General features: G+C 38.3%; 1 pseudogene; it reads right to left on the bottom strand.

Annotated features, from left to right (window-relative positions):
• Window positions 1-15887, bottom strand: part of LOC129402434 (glyceraldehyde-3-phosphate dehydrogenase-like) — a 101807-nt pseudogene that overhangs the window by 1067 nt on the left and 84853 nt on the right.

The following is a 15887-nucleotide window of genomic DNA, read 5'->3' as shown; positions in this document are numbered from 1 at the left end:
ATGCTTTTATTCCACTTAAGTAGATGGATCTGCCATTTGTTTGACCCTTGAGAAAATAATTTGATTATTGTTTTACTAGTAGTTTATTAGAGTACTACATGTCTAGATTACTCTGACTTGCTACCCACTTTATGTCTAGATTTATTTTGTTTTTGGCATGGGAGTGGTTAAGACAAGATCTGAGAAAGACTCCAAGTGGGAAAATAGCAATGGAATCTGCAGTCAGAAAGAGAACATTTCTCTATTTTTTGTGGAAATAAGATAAGAAAATGAGTTTCTGTACTCTATTTTTGTCTTATAATTAATCACTGCATTTGCATTACTTTTTAATTACAAAGAGTAAGAACTTTTAAAAGAATGCTTTTTTGTAACTGAACCGTAATTGCTATCTGAAACCAAAGACGTTGATTGACATGGGAGCAAGCAGTCTGCTTGCAACAGGAACATTCAGATAAATGAAGTAGCATTATTTCTGGAGTCAAATCTAAGATTCTCATTTCTGTGGCTCCAAGCATGATGTCTCACTTTATGTTTCTGTGAAATAAATGACATAAACTCTTTACTTTGGATGCTATGAGAAACTGACCCCAAAAGAAAAAAATCTCATGAGATTAGAACACCAAGTTACACTAAAAAAAAATCTTGTCAAGATTAGAATGCTAGAGAAGATGAACAACAGCAATCTGGTCTAAGCCAGAAATGGCTTAAAAAATAAATTGGGTGGTACTTATTATCAGATTTAATTTTAAATCATTGTTGCTAAGGGAGAGAATATTTTTCAAAGGAAGGCTTTTGGGATATCTCATTCACTGCATCCTCCATTGGGCAAAATAATAGGATTACATAGTTAAATTTTAGAAAGGAAACAATTTCACATGGGTTATTTTAAGTTGGTTTATATTTGGCGTTACATAGCTAGCTTAGAGATTGCAACAAGAGATAAATAGTGTAATTTATCAGGAAACTGAGGCCATTTTAAAAGAATTTTCATGATGTTCTTTACGTGATTGTAAAATGGAAACATTTCATTTAGGCACATTGATTTCTTATAGCTTATAAGCTTATAGCTTATAAATGTCAATTATAAAAGTAAAACTTTTATATGGACTAAAAAGCATAATTTAAGGGAAAAAAAACCATCATCACCGAGTTTATTAAAATCCTGAATTAAGTTTCTACTGCCATGTTACCATAACCATAAATTTAGTGACTTAAAGGAGTAAGAAATTATCATCCTTGGTTTCTATCCTTTAACAGTACAAATATTCATGGCATGGATAGATTGCATGGGGCACACTCTGATAGAGGCTATGGTGTTGGGACACTGAATGCATGAAACATTACCACTCATAGTTTTGTAAGTTATGTTGACTTACCTCTGCCTTCTTCTCAAAGTGACAAAAGGCTGTGATCAAGTTTTTTCTGAAGCTGCAATTTCCCCCTGTGTTTGAGGTTTCTATAGATCATTGACTGTTGGCAGGACTTAGTTCCTGGGGGTCTGGAACTCTGAGACCGTCTACCATTTTCTGCTGAGCTCACTTGTGGGGCCATTTGTTGATGAAAAGCTAACTAGACTATTTGCTACTACTTTGAGTCTATAATTGCTGACCCAGATGTCTAGATTTCAAAATGCTTTATTATCTCATTTACTCACTCATAATCATCTCCTTTTGATGAGCTTAAATTCAATTGAGAGGAACAATATCTACAAAATCCCTTTATCTTTGACCTATAATCCCAGCTAATCTTAGACATGTCATTTATACACACAAGTATTGCGCAAAGGGAGAGGATTATTGTGGATTTTTGTCATTCAGAAGGGAGACATGTGAAGGTCTCTGAGAATTCTACATGGCACACAAACCTTCTTTTCTGTGTGAATCAATAGGGTAGATTACTTCAGTACTAGGTAAAAAGAAACAGAAGTCATAGCAATTTCATTAAGAATAGCTGAAAGTCAAACACATTTAACTGATTCCTGAATGCATTTACCTCCAATTGTGACTCCTATTTATAAATTGTTTTATTTGTAAATTGTTATAGTCTTGTTAATAAGGTTACAAAAGTATTCAGGTTTCTGGTATTGATGTAGCATAAAGACATTGGTGGAAGGTGGGGGCTGGAGCGATAGCACAGTGGGTAGGGCATTTGTCTTGCACGCAGTCGACCCAAGTTTGATTCCCAGCATCCCATATGGTCCCCTGAGCACCACCAGAAGTGATTCCTGAGTGCACGAGCCAGGAGTAACCCCTGTGCATCGCCAGGTGTGACCCAAAAAGCAAAAAAAAAAAAAAAAAAGACATTGGTTGAAGGTACTGGGCACTTTGGTGAAGGTGGGTTGCAGTAAATTTGCATATCAACACCATAAGTGTTAACACTATTGTACCATGTTACTTGAACTATAAAAAAATTAAGTTTCTTAAAAATAATGCAGTTACTTAGAATAGCATTTTTGTGTGATTTATTTAAAATATGTATTAAGGAAGATTGCTCCACAGTTGGAAGCCGGCCTCATGAGCAGGGGGAGAAGGCAGCTAGAATAGAGGAAGGATCACTAAGCCAATGATAGTTGGAAAGATCACTTGGGATAGGAGATGTGCTCTGTAAGGAGAAAAAGGACCAAACATGATGGCCTCTCTGTATCACAACCATAATGCCCAAAAGTAGAGAAAGAGTAAGAAAGAAATTGTCTGCCACAGAGGCAGAGGGTGGGATGGGATGGGGATCGCAGGAGGGAGACTGGGGACATTGGTGGTGGAAAATGTGCACTGGTGGAGGGATGGGTGTTTGTCATTGCATGACTGAAACTCAATCATGAAGGCATTGCAACTGTATCCCACAGTGATTCAATAAATATGTAAATAAAATGATTAAAATGAAACAGCTTTATAACATCGGCATTTTTATAATGCTAGTATTGAAGATAATAATTTTCATACTTTTAAAAGAAAATTTCATACTTTTAAAAGAAAATATCAACCAGTCCAAACTTCAGAACTATTAGTAACTAGAAACTTACTCATAGAAACATAGAAAATACTGGTAATTAGTGAAGGTAGGTGTGAGAGATAGCCAAGGTAGAGAGAATAACTTTTCTAATTGGTGATTGGCCTGGTTCTCAACTGCTTTGATCATACAATACAAAACTGCAAATCAGTCAAGATGATTTTGTTTTGTCCTCCACATTAAACATTGTGTTGAAATGAGCCTAAGGGCACAGTTGGGTTTAGTGAGATGCCATCAATCTGTGACTGATGAATAATCCCTGGTATCAACAAAGGAAGTGCTCTAGAGACAGAAATAATTGTCATATCTTATGTATAAGCTAATTTATTTTCTTGAAAATTTTAGCTTTTTAATTTTTATTGAATCACTGTGAGAAACACAGTTACAAAGCTTAATTTTAGCTTCTTCTGAGAGCTGTTCAGGAAATACAAGTTTAATTGCTTTCAGTTAGATGCTTTTAAAGGAAAACTTTCAGAAATTAATTCAGGTAGTTTTAGAAGTAGCTGATAATAAAAGAGAAATAGGCTATTTTTATATAGGCTATTTTAGTTTAATTCAGTTTAAATTACATATTTAATAACTATTAACTATGTAATAGTTTATTGATAGGCTGTTTAAATATGTGAATATTTAAATAAATATTTTAAATATGTGTTTTAAATATGTAAATAGGCCATCTTTTCTTGCTTATTAGTTTATAAAGTATGGTTATGTACCTATGATAGTCTACAAGTGTGTTAGACAGTATTGGAAGTGCTTTACAAATATAAAAAATCATAATATATGCTAAGAATCCCATGAAGAAAATATTCACGTCTGCATTTTACAGATGAAAGGACTGTGAAAAATATAATTCACCCAAGATATCACAGGCCTTCGTTGGGGCCATTTGGGCCATAGTGGCTGTGCTCAGGGGTCACTCCTAAGCTCTGCTTGGGGTACCATATGCTGTGCCAGGGATAGATACAGAGTTGGCTATGTGTAAGGCAAAGCCTTAGTCCTCGTACTTTTGCTTGTATCATATCACACCGGTTTTTAAGGAAGGGATTAAAGATCAAACCCACTATTCCAGAGATTATGTGGTTAACCATTTTGACATGCTGGATAAACCCAAATGCTTGAGTAACAGAGTGTTTTTGTTTTTTTTCTCCTAGGTATTGCTAACAGTTTCACAATTGCTTTTGAATTCCTGATTGTGTGATTCACTCAATAAATCTTATTAGCCCTAAATCTTAAATGACTAACATATAACCAAGTGCTTTATTTGGTTACATCTTGGGAAAGATTTAGGAGATGAGGGGAAAAAAGGTATAAAGTAGACTATACCTTGCAATAAATTAGTGCATAATCTGGCATGGATTATAGAACAAGAAGTATGTATAACAATTAAAAATTCCGATGAGTAAAATAAGAAAAATTGTATTAACCACCAAGGGAATTCTGTTGCATATTGTGAAAAATAGGAATTTATACAAACTTGAAAGAATTTAGGGTAATTTGACAGGATTGAGGGGACCTGTAGGGTGCTGATATTGAACCCAGGTTGTCTACACGCATGGCAAGCACCCTACCCATTGTACAGTCTCTTCAGTCCTGCAAAATGTTGTAGGTGAGACTTATTTCTTGTATAAGTCTCCTTTCACCCTAATCGCAGAGAATTTTATTGCTTTCAAGTAAATTAGTAAATTCAGTACATGTATTGACTTCTTTCATTTCAAGCCTTTAATCTGACCTCCCAAAGATTCATATTGCTGCTCAGTGAGTCCAGGTGCTTCTGTGGGGAGTGTGCCTTTGAGCCTCTTCTCTAATATATGCCAACATGGGAAGAGACAGGCCGGAGCGATAGCATAGCAGGTAGGGCATTTGCTTTGCATGTGGCCGACCCGGGTTTGATTCCTCCATCCCTCTCGGAGAGCCCAGCAAGCTACTGAGAGTATCCCGCCTGCACAGCAGAGCCTGGCAAGCTACCCGTGGCGTATTAGATATGCCAAAAACAGTAACAACGAGTCTCACAATGGAGACGTTACTGGTGCCTGCTCGAGCAAATCGATGAGCAATGGGATGACAGTGATACAGTGATGGGAAGAGATGGAAGTCATCCTTTTGGGTTATTCATATTCTTTCACTGCATTTGCTGAAATGTTGAGGTACTATGGGCCCTATCATGAAATCAAGCTGAGTCTTCAATCTTTCTTCCTTCCTTATGCTTCCCCCCTTCTGTCACCGAAACTTCTCCTGGTAGTTCATGCTCAGCCCCTTCCATGTCTTCCTTATTCAGCTTAGAAAGTTGCCGGAGGTTTAGCTGAGATGCTGAGGGCCAGTGTGATGTAGGTGGGACTGTGTTTCTTTGTCACAGGGCTCTACTTTCCAGAACTTCTTTATAGTCACAGCAGTCTGATAGCTGTCATGCATCCCGAAGCAGGTGGCATTTCTACGTGGTTCACTTCTCTCTTTAGAGAACCACACAAATATATGGCTGGATTATCCAAAGTCACCTCCCAGGCCCAATCTATTGAATAGCCTCAAGTGACATAGATTCATGTCCCATCTTAGGAACCCAGATAGACTTCTAAGCTGTTTTCTCCCACAATCCCAGGCCACTTTAATCTTATTCACTGCCTTAGGTTTCTGTAGCTCTTCATATTTTTTTCAGTCTATTTTTTTAAATGATACAAAATTATGGTAGAATAAGTCCCCTCTAGAGATTATTAGTCTTTTGCATTTCAAAATACCCAGATCTTCTGAATTAGAATCCTTGGCTTTCACAATTCTGACCTCTGCTATGAGTTACAAGAACTTATTTGGAGCTAAAGCCAAAAACTGGCCTCTGATTCAGCTTGCAGCTCCATTAATCATGCCATGGGCCAATGTGTGCTACTCTTTTACTGTGGGCTGCTTATCTTGAAAGGGTATTGGTTGGGAGTTGAGGGTTGTGATGCCAAGCAGTGGAGAATCTAAGATCTCAAGCTCTTATCCTTTAACACATTTATGCAATATATTAAATTGAAATGTCTGTTCATCCTCAAGAAAGCTTTTTTTTTTTTTACTCTTCTTATGAGGAATTTTTTTTTAACTACTTGAGCCTTTTAGCCTAGAGAATCAATCTCCAATATTTGGTGATTGATGTTTCTAAATGGTCACTGAGCTATAGTTTGGTGGGGTATTACTAACATCAGAGAAGAAAGGGAAATATCAAGCACTGACTTCTGATATTGTTCCAGCATTGTAAGCATCACTGTCAATCACTGTCATCTCGTTGGTCATCGATTTGTTTGAGCGGGCACCAGTAACGTCTCCATTGTGAGACTTGTTGTTACTGTTTTGGGAATATAGAATAAGCCATGGGTAGCTTGCCAGGCTCTGCCCTGCGGGCGGAATACTCTCAGTAGCCTGCCGGGCTGTCTGAGAGGGATGGAGGAATCGAACCCAGGTTGGCCGCATGGCAGGAAAACACTCTACCCACTGTGCTATCACTCCAGCCCATTGTAGGCATACTTATTTTTATTAGAATTTAAAAGTGAAGGTAATTATTATTATTCTATTTCTACTGTATAGAAACAGAAGCTCAGAAAAGTTCAGCAACATATTTTCAGAAATCACAAGTCACGAAATCCCGTTAATAGTCGATTTCTCGAGCGGGCTCAGTAACCTCTCCATTTGTCCTTTCCCCTGAGATTTTTTAGAAGTCTTTCTCGACTCAGCCCTCCCAACAATGTCCCACTGGAGGCTCTTTCAGGGTCAGGGCAATGAGATCTAACTTGTTACTGGCTTTAGCATATGAATACACCATGGGAAGCTTGCAAGGCTGTCCCATGTGGGCAGGAAACTCTCAGAAACTTGCCACTTTCTCCCAGAGGGAGAAGTAGGCTACAAGATATCTGGGAGCTTGCTTTTAAGTCTCTGGATGTTGGCTGTTGATGGGATTACACACACTTGGGTTCCTCTGCCAGTACCTTCATGTGTGAGGCCTGTCCGAACGTGTGGAGAGGGGCCTCAAGCATGAGCATGGCTGTGGCTAGGTTCTGGTGGTCTTCGGCTGCTGGGAGCTCTGATCGGGGCAGGGAGGGAAGCTGGAGCCCATCTTCTCCGTGGGGCCCTGGGGAAGACAGCAGGTGTGCGGGCAAGAAACTCTCTGAAAAGCAGTAAAAAAAAAAAGAAAAAAGAAAATAAATATCGGGCATAAACATGATCTCTGGAGCTAGACTTCCCAGTGTCAAACTTCACTCTGACTTACTAGCTTTGTGACTCCTCCCTTCTTTCCTTCTTTCCTCCCTCCCTCCCTCCCTTCCTTTCTCCCTCCCTCCCTCCCTCCCTCCCTCCCTCCCTCCCTCCTTCTTCCCTTCCTTCTTCCTTCCCTTCCTTCCTTCCTTCCTTCCTTCCTTCCTTCCTTCCTTCCTTCCTTCCTTCCTTCCTTCCTTCCTTCCTTCCTTCCTTCCTTCCTTCCTTCCTTCCTTCCTTCCCTTCTTCCTTCCTTCCCTCCTTCTCTCCTTCCTTCCAACACTAAAAAGTTTCTCTTATTTGAGATAGCACTCTTGAAGATTAAAAGGCCAAAAGCTAAGTTTCTCAAAGTAGAAATATTCTAGTTCCTGAGAACAATACTAAGCTACTTCCAGCTCTGTTGTACCACTCACATTCTTGTTATTTCAGAAATATAAGTCCTTACTTTCATTTATCATGGTGACTTTTCTTTTTGTTTTTGTGTTTTTTAGTTGTTTTTTATTTGGGGGTCACACAGTGATTATCAGAAGCTAACAATGGGACGACAGTGCTACAGTGCTACTCCTATCGCTGTACTCTAGGGTAAGTCCATTTGGTTCTCAGGGGATCATACATGGTGCTGGGGATCAAACAAGTCAGCTACAGGAAAGGCAACTGCCTGAACCCCTGTACTCTCTCTCTGACCCTGCCTTATTTTTAGGAAGGCAAATGCAGTTTATATTGAGAAAATATTTACATCCTAGAAAAGTGACACGGAATGATCTAGCTCCTATTTCAGAAGCCAGCTTCCACAGACATGGCTAAAACATCACTTGGGGAAATTTCAGTATCTTGTACAATTTAGCTTGTGCTTCAGCATTTGGTGGCTTTTCTTAAAGCTGACTTGTTCTAACTAATTCAGGAAGTTCCATTTAAATACAATTTCTATTTTTTTAGAACTTCACTTCTTATTCTTAGGCCTAACTACTCCAATCCCATCTTATAGTTAATAATTGTCTATATCAACTTATATTGGTGAGAATATGTTGGATTAAAAAAGGTGCTGTCAAATTTGTGTGTGTCTGTGAGCTTGAAAGCAAGAATTGGGGACTGGAGCCATAGCACAGCAGTTAGGGCATTTGTCTTGTGTGTGTCTGACCCAGGTTTGAATCCCAGCATCCCATATGGTCCCCCGAGCACTGCCAGGAGTAATTCCTGAGTGCATGAGCCAGGAGTAACCCCTGTGCATTGCTGGATGTGACCCAAAAAGAAAAAAAAAGCAAGATTTTTAATACGTTGGTTTTATTAACACACCTTTTTTCTCTTTTTTCTCTCTTTCCTTTCTTCTCTGACCCTTGTCCTCTCCCCCTTCCATACTTTTCCTTTTATTATTTATTCCAGAAATATTTAAGATTTTTCATACCTGCAAGGCACAATTTTATGTAGCATGGAGGAATTGGTCTGTTTACACACAATGGCATATTGAGTGATATCACCACAAGAACACTAGCTAAAAGATCTGTCTCATATTTAAATTTATGCATAACTTGACTTTATACATGGGCTTTATTAGGGACTTTAGATAACATCCCTGATTTCAATTCCCCCCCCCCAGAAGCTTTGACCGCCAACTGGAAAAAACACACTAAACATAGTTAGATACCTGAATGACCCCAAGTTAAAAATTCACATGTGTACAGCCATACTGTAGAGGTTCATTTATAAATATGTTATTTTCTCCATGTACAATGCCCTATAATAATATTCAATTTAATGCATGAAGGTGCTCTTTTACACATGAAGTAAAAGTAAGATACATGGAAGGAATTGTTCTTTCTAAGCTTGTTACTGAGTTAACGTTACCTTGAGTTCTCAGTTGTTCTGGCAAATTAGGCAGAGAATGAAGGAGTGGGACACAGGATTTCAATTTGTTTTCAATTTATTTTATGCATATTTATTCTTTCAGAGTGAAAATGATATTTCTTAGTGCTAACACGGGTTCATTTTGGAAAATCTTCGTCCTTCAGTGTTAACCCATTTTAGTTTCATAGTAACACCTTATTTCAAAGGAAAGCCTGTATGTGTTTGTGCTGTGAATGAAAGTGCCGTGTAGTCCCACCAATGGCCAGCATCCAGAGACCTAAAAGCAAGCTCCCGGAAGTGCTCGGATGTAATGCGGCCACTCGATATCTTATAGCCTATTTCTCCCTCCGGAGAACCTGGCAAACTACCGGGACTTTCCTGCCCACATGGGAGAGCCTCGAGCAGTCCCCATGGTGTATTAATATGCCAAAACCAGTAACAAGCTGGGTCTCATTCCCCTGACCCTGAAAGAGACTCCAATGTGGCATTGTTGGGAAGGATGAGTAGGGAGAGGCTTCTAAAACCTCAGGGTTAGGACGAATGGAGACGTTACTGAGACCGCTCGAGAAATTCGACGATCAATAGGATAATGATGATGATGATGATGATGATGATGATGATTATATTGAGCTGACAGGTTGAGATCTCATACTATACCTGCTTCTTCATTTATAAGACCATATAATATGATAGCAATAAAAATCATAGCTTCTGATCTATTTTAATATTATTGGCTGAGGCCTTAAGCCCACTTACATATGTGCATTCTTCCCTCAAATTATATAAATATATTATTAAAACCAATACTTTTAATATACAAATTGCCTTGGAAAGGAAAATGTAAATATTTGATGACTATAAGAATATGTCAAACCATTTATCATACCATTTGCCGATTTTTACCATAACATAGTATAATGAAATGTGATGCACAATAGCATGAGTAGAAGTTTTTAGTACTTATTTTGAAGTTTAATTGGTGGATGAAGTAAGTATTAAGACTTTCTATTTACAAAGTCCCTAATATTATAGTGAACAGTGGAGTAAGGCATTCTATAAGGAAATTTAGAAGATACTTCTGAATTTAGTTACTATGGGAGCTAATAATTCTCTCAAAACATCTTTAGAATAAGAAAAAAATAATGTTCTAGGGGCAAGAGAGATAGTATAGGGGTTAAGGCACTTTTTTTGTACACACTAATATAGGTTTGACCTCTGGTACAGCATATGTTTCCTTGTGTACCTCCAGGAGTGATCTCTGAAGATGGAACCACGAGTGATCCCTGAGCATCATCAGGTGTGGCCCAAATATAAGAGAGAGAGAGAAAGAGAGAGAGAAAGGAGAGAGAGAGCCTCTGGTACATCATATGGTCCCTTGTGTACCTCCAAGAGTAATCTCTGAAGGTAGAGCCATGAGTAAGCCCTGAGCATTGTCAGGTGTGGTCCAAAAGAAAGAGAGAGAGAGAGAGACAGAGACAGAGACAGAGATAGACAGAGACAGAGACATAGAGAGTGTTGTGTGATAAAAGTGAAATGCATACCATATTTTATACTTTGAATAGAAATGTTTGTTTTTTCTTTGTTTGGGGGCCGCACCTTGTGATGCTCAGGGAATTACTCCTGGCTCTGTGTTCAAAAATCACTTCTGGTGGTGTTTGGGGAATCGGTAGAATGCCAGGGATCGAATACAGGTCAATTACATACAAGGCAAGTGCCCTATCCATTGTACCAGCACTCTGGCCCCACTCTGAACAGAAATGTCAATTAGAACCATTGAAAATGATCTTTTGTGAAGAAACTGGGTAGTGTAGCATATATGAGATGTCTATCATTATAAAGGTCTGCTTGCAAAGTTGGCACTTGGCTGATGCCTTTGAATTTCATTTTGGGGGATTTATTTATTACTCCCTAACTTATAAGCTTGGCCCAGAGTTCCTAATATGCTGAACACAGGCTTTCCTTCTTAGGGTCTCAAATTTGGGTTTACAAGAATCAGAGAGTGAGGACATGACCCACTTTTCACAAGATATTTGACATCTCTACTGGGTTTCCCTGGGTAGAAGCAGCACACACATGTTGCTGCATTTCCTTTTTCAGAGGAAGAACTGTGTGTGAGTTTCATGGAGAGAGGATGAGCATGAGGAAGCCTCAGTGTGATCTCTTCCAGACTCTGCCTCTACCTGTCCCCCTTACGGTTGCTCTATCTCAACTATACCACTGTAGGTACAATTCTATGTATTGAATCCTGTGAATTCTTTTCAATGATCTCCAAGCTGGAGCGATAGCACAACGAGTAGGGCATTTGCCTTGCATGCAGCTGGCCTGGGTTCGATCCCTCCGCCCCTCTTGAAGAGCCCTGCAAGCTACCGAGAGTATCCCACCTGCACAGCAGAGCCTGGCAAGCTACCCATGGCGTATTTGATATGCCAAAAACAGTAACAAGTCTCACAATGGAGACGTTACTGGTGCCGCTCGAGCAAATTTATGAACAGCGGGACTACGGTGCTACAGTGCAGTGCTAATCTCCAAGCAATGAGTTGTATCGAAGACCCCAGTACATGTTTTAAATACTTAAAATTGTCTTTAAGGAGAAAACTTACATTAAAAAGATAGATAAATGAAAATGTACCATAACTACTCTTCTAATTTTAGTTTTTCTCACAAAGGCAAATTAAATTTTATCTCATCGTTCTGAAAAACATATAGATCAAACTTTCTCCAGTATGACAATGGTAGCATTTCAGAGTCCCTATTATATAAGAGGATAGTGGAAAGATCTGATTTCAATGTAAATACTGAATAAAGTAAATGAACATGAAAATTAAATTAAAAAAAATCTCAGCATAACCCTGTTGTATGAATGGTATAAATTTTACTCCAAATAAGGTTAAGAGTAGGCCTTTATAACTCTTCAGCCTGGGGGGGAATGTAGCTGGGCGGGTAAATGTGTAACAGCTGGCAAGGCTCTGTTGCCAGTTCCTATTTTAGATTACTCAGAGTCCTGGCGCTGAGAATCAAAGCTCTGAATCTCAAAAATTAAAAAGAAAGAAAACCTTTAGAGGTAATTTTTGAAGCTTAGTTTTTTTTTCAATTTGGAGGACTTATGAAGCTAGTAAATATAAAAGGAAGTGTGGCTTAGAAAGAACCTCTGGTAGTTGTGATGAGGAGAACAAGTCAGAAAGGCAGATAGCTGTAGCTCTTGCCTTCCCGATTGAGTCAGGAATGAATGAGTCTTCAGTTGCTGCCTTCAAGTTGCCTGTTAAACTATTGTGAAAACTTGCCATTGACTAATTGCATGCTGGCTGATTTAGCAGGGGAAGTCTGAGACTCAATTAAATAAAACATATTCCCTGAGCTCTCTCAAAGTACCTATTTATAAATATTCTGGAACTTGGGGTGCATTTTTCAAATGTTAGTAATAGATTTCAAAATCCTATGAATTTTATCATCATTTTATTGAGAGAAATTAAGTGCATCATAGATTTTGCTTTTCTGGAAAATAAAATTAAGAATAGTAGCTCATTTATCATAATACAAAGGGAAAATTGCACATTTTCTTGTTTTATGCCCAATATCTCTATCCTTTTTATTATAGTATCAAAAGGTTGAAATAATAATGCCAGGACAGTCTTTTCTGAGTCTAAGCAAGTTATTTTTAGCATAAAGCAATCACATGTGACCTTTTTACAGAGTTGAAGTGTTGCATATAGTTATGAAAACCTACTTTTTAGTTCTTGTTGCACAGTAAAATCAATCAAAATGTGCACCCTGATGGATTTACAATTCAAATTCATCTGTATCACTAATTTCCTCAATAATACATAGGATTCCTTATATTTTTCATAATCAAAGAAAAAGACTTTATTTTTATCTCTTCCTATATAAATAGTTTCATATAAATGAAACTATTTTAGGACTATTTTGAAGTTGGAGTCAATCAGGACTTAGTGATTTGTTAATTTAGAACATGAGGGATAGAGAGTCTAGAGATATGTCTAGATTTCTGGTGTAGGCAATTTGTAGATGGATGTTACATCCTTCACTGAACAAGGAAAGCAGAAAAATTACAGGTTTGGAAAGGAAAACAGTAAATTAAACACTTCACTATTAAATCAAACTTGCTATTATTATATAGTGAATAATTAAAAATAAAAAACAGTTTTCTGTCTCTGCTGGGAACCTAAAAGAAAGATTTGGACTATGGATAAAGATTCAGGAATTATCAGCATAGGGAAGTATTTAAAGCTAATGTACAGGAATAAATTTACTGGGGAAATTTGGTTGGAGACATTGGCATCAGATGTTAGACCAGAGGCTACCACACTGGTAGAAAGGGATGGACAGAAATGGATGAGACTGGTAAAAAGGCCAAATAACAATCAGAGGTATGGTGGGCATGGGGAGCATAAAGCTACAGAGTGAAGAGGATAATTTCCTGTAGAAATTCTCAATATAAAAAGCCAAGTAAGAGGATCTCAGAAGAAAGTAGTGAACCAGTCACATTCTGGCTGTTAATAACTGTCACAAGGGAAACTTTTATGGTATTAGGCACAACTTGGGTAAGCAACACCCCAGATAAGAATATTGAGTGTGTGTGTGTGTGTGTGTGTGTGTGTGTGCTGGAATGACAGCACAGTGGTAGGGCTTTTGCCTTGCACAAAGCCGACCTGTGTTCAATTCCTCCACCCCTCTCGGAGAACCCAGCAAGCTACCAAGAGTATCACACCTGCACGGCAGAGCTTGGCAAGCTACCCGAGGTGTATTTGATATGCCAAAAACAGTAACAATAAGTCTCATAATCAGATGTTACTGGTGCACGCTCAAGCAAATTGATGAGCAATGGGATGACAGTGACAGTGATAGTGATATATGGATTGGAGCAACAGCACAGCGGGTAGGGCGTTTGCCTTGCACAAAGCCGACCTGGGTTCAATTCCTCCGTATTATGTTGCACATATAATTTTACTACAAGGAATCTATTGTTTCATACATATGGTTATAAAAGTTGGCAAATCCAGATATGCAGGGTGAATCAGCAAGCTGGAGACCTAGGAAGAGCCAATGTTTCCTTGTGAGTTCAAAGGCAGGAACAAAAAAACCCAGTGTTTCAGTTCAGCAGTAATATCCCCCTTAGGTGAGGAGCAATCTTTGTTGAATTCAAACCTTCAACTGATTAGATGATGGCCAGCCACACTGGGAAGGGCAAACTGTGTTCATCTGGTTAAGTGTGCATCTCCCATCTGAAAGCAGCTTCATAGAACAATGTTTCACCCAGTAACTGAAATTCTGTGGTGACCCAGAAAATGAGTCATCATCAATGCTTTCTTCTTCATAATGACCCCTCCTTAGTAAGTTCATCAGTGCACGTCACAATAGCTAAGGGTCTTTTCCACAATACAGCATTTGAGAGTCACATCTCAAACTTCAGTCCATTTGGGATAAGGCCATGTTAGTGTTTTCTTGCACTGCCACAACAAATGATCACAAATGGGATCATAGAACATCATAAATATGTTCTCTCACATTCTCAGGACCGAGACTCTGAAATTAAGCCAGTCTCGGGCACTGCTTCCTGGGAAACCTCTTCACTTCTTGCCAGTTTCTCATGGTTCTTGGCAATCTTTGGGCTTTTCTGAATGACTACATCTTCTCTTTTTATAGGGACACCAGTCATTGGATTTTGGACCTTACTCCATTAACAAACCCATTCCAATTTAACTGTTTGCAAATGTTTCTAAATAAGGAAGGTGATTTGAGATTTTGAGTGGACACAAATGTTGAGAGGATACTACTCATCTCACTACTGTCATCCCCAAACCACCTGTAATCAGTGCTCCAGTGAGTTCTGATGTAGGTGGGTCACAGATAATACACCGAATAACACTGAACCTACACATATTAGTTTTAATGAAAGGGTAGAGTCATTTCAGGTTAAGTGGGTAGAGAGACTCCAAGAAAGCTTTCATCTTACCATGACCAATCTTAAGAGTCATACATTAATTAAAGAATCATTTAATCTAGAAATTTCTTTGTGGGGGAGGGTGAGGTTGGACCACATGTATTAGTACTCGCTCATGGACCATATATGGTACCAGGTATTTGAACTGGTTGGCCACATGCAAGGTAAGTAAGAAACCCTGTAGTATCTCTCTGACCCCCTCTAATCTGAATTTTAAAATAGCATAAATTCCCCAAGTTCAAGAACCTTTAATGAATAAAAATTTCAACCTGATTTTAGAGTTCAACAGAGTTGCCAGACGTGAAAACTGATAGGACTGTTATTATAAACACTGGATGGCCCTCTCTCTTTTTAGTCAGGAATATCAGATTATCAGTAGATACATCTCTATTTTAAATCACATCATATTTGGAACATACAGGTCAAAATATCTCAGAGGAAAGCATGAATGTAATAAAAAATGCTTTTGTTAAATTTCATGAACAGTGATGTGAAACATGTCATTTAATGGTGAGCATGGTATAAAAGAGCAAAGTGTCTTTTTAGAAACCAAATCATGAACAAAAGAAAACAGAAGTAGAGGAACTCCCTGAAAGTGTTATTTGTGAGATAAAAATGAAGGCAGAATGCTTGCAAGATAATCATAATTGCACCTGAGATCATAACTGGCAGAAAGTTTTCACTTGGGAAGGATTTATGAGGTATGAGCAGACACTCAAGGTAAATTGATTACACTGATTATTACACTTAGTATAAAACCCTTACTACATAGATTTTTCAAAACCTTGCTTGTAATTTTATATAATACATTTTTAGATACATTTGTAAACTCTTTTCTAAACTAGGAGAGAATTTTATTATA

This window comes from Sorex araneus, chromosome 1 (genome assembly GCF_027595985.1).
Source record: "Sorex araneus isolate mSorAra2 chromosome 1, mSorAra2.pri, whole genome shotgun sequence".
Taxonomy (NCBI): domain Eukaryota; kingdom Metazoa; phylum Chordata; class Mammalia; order Eulipotyphla; family Soricidae; genus Sorex; species Sorex araneus.
Note: the sequence above shows the minus strand (reverse complement) of the source record. Positions and strands in the feature narration are given on the sequence as shown.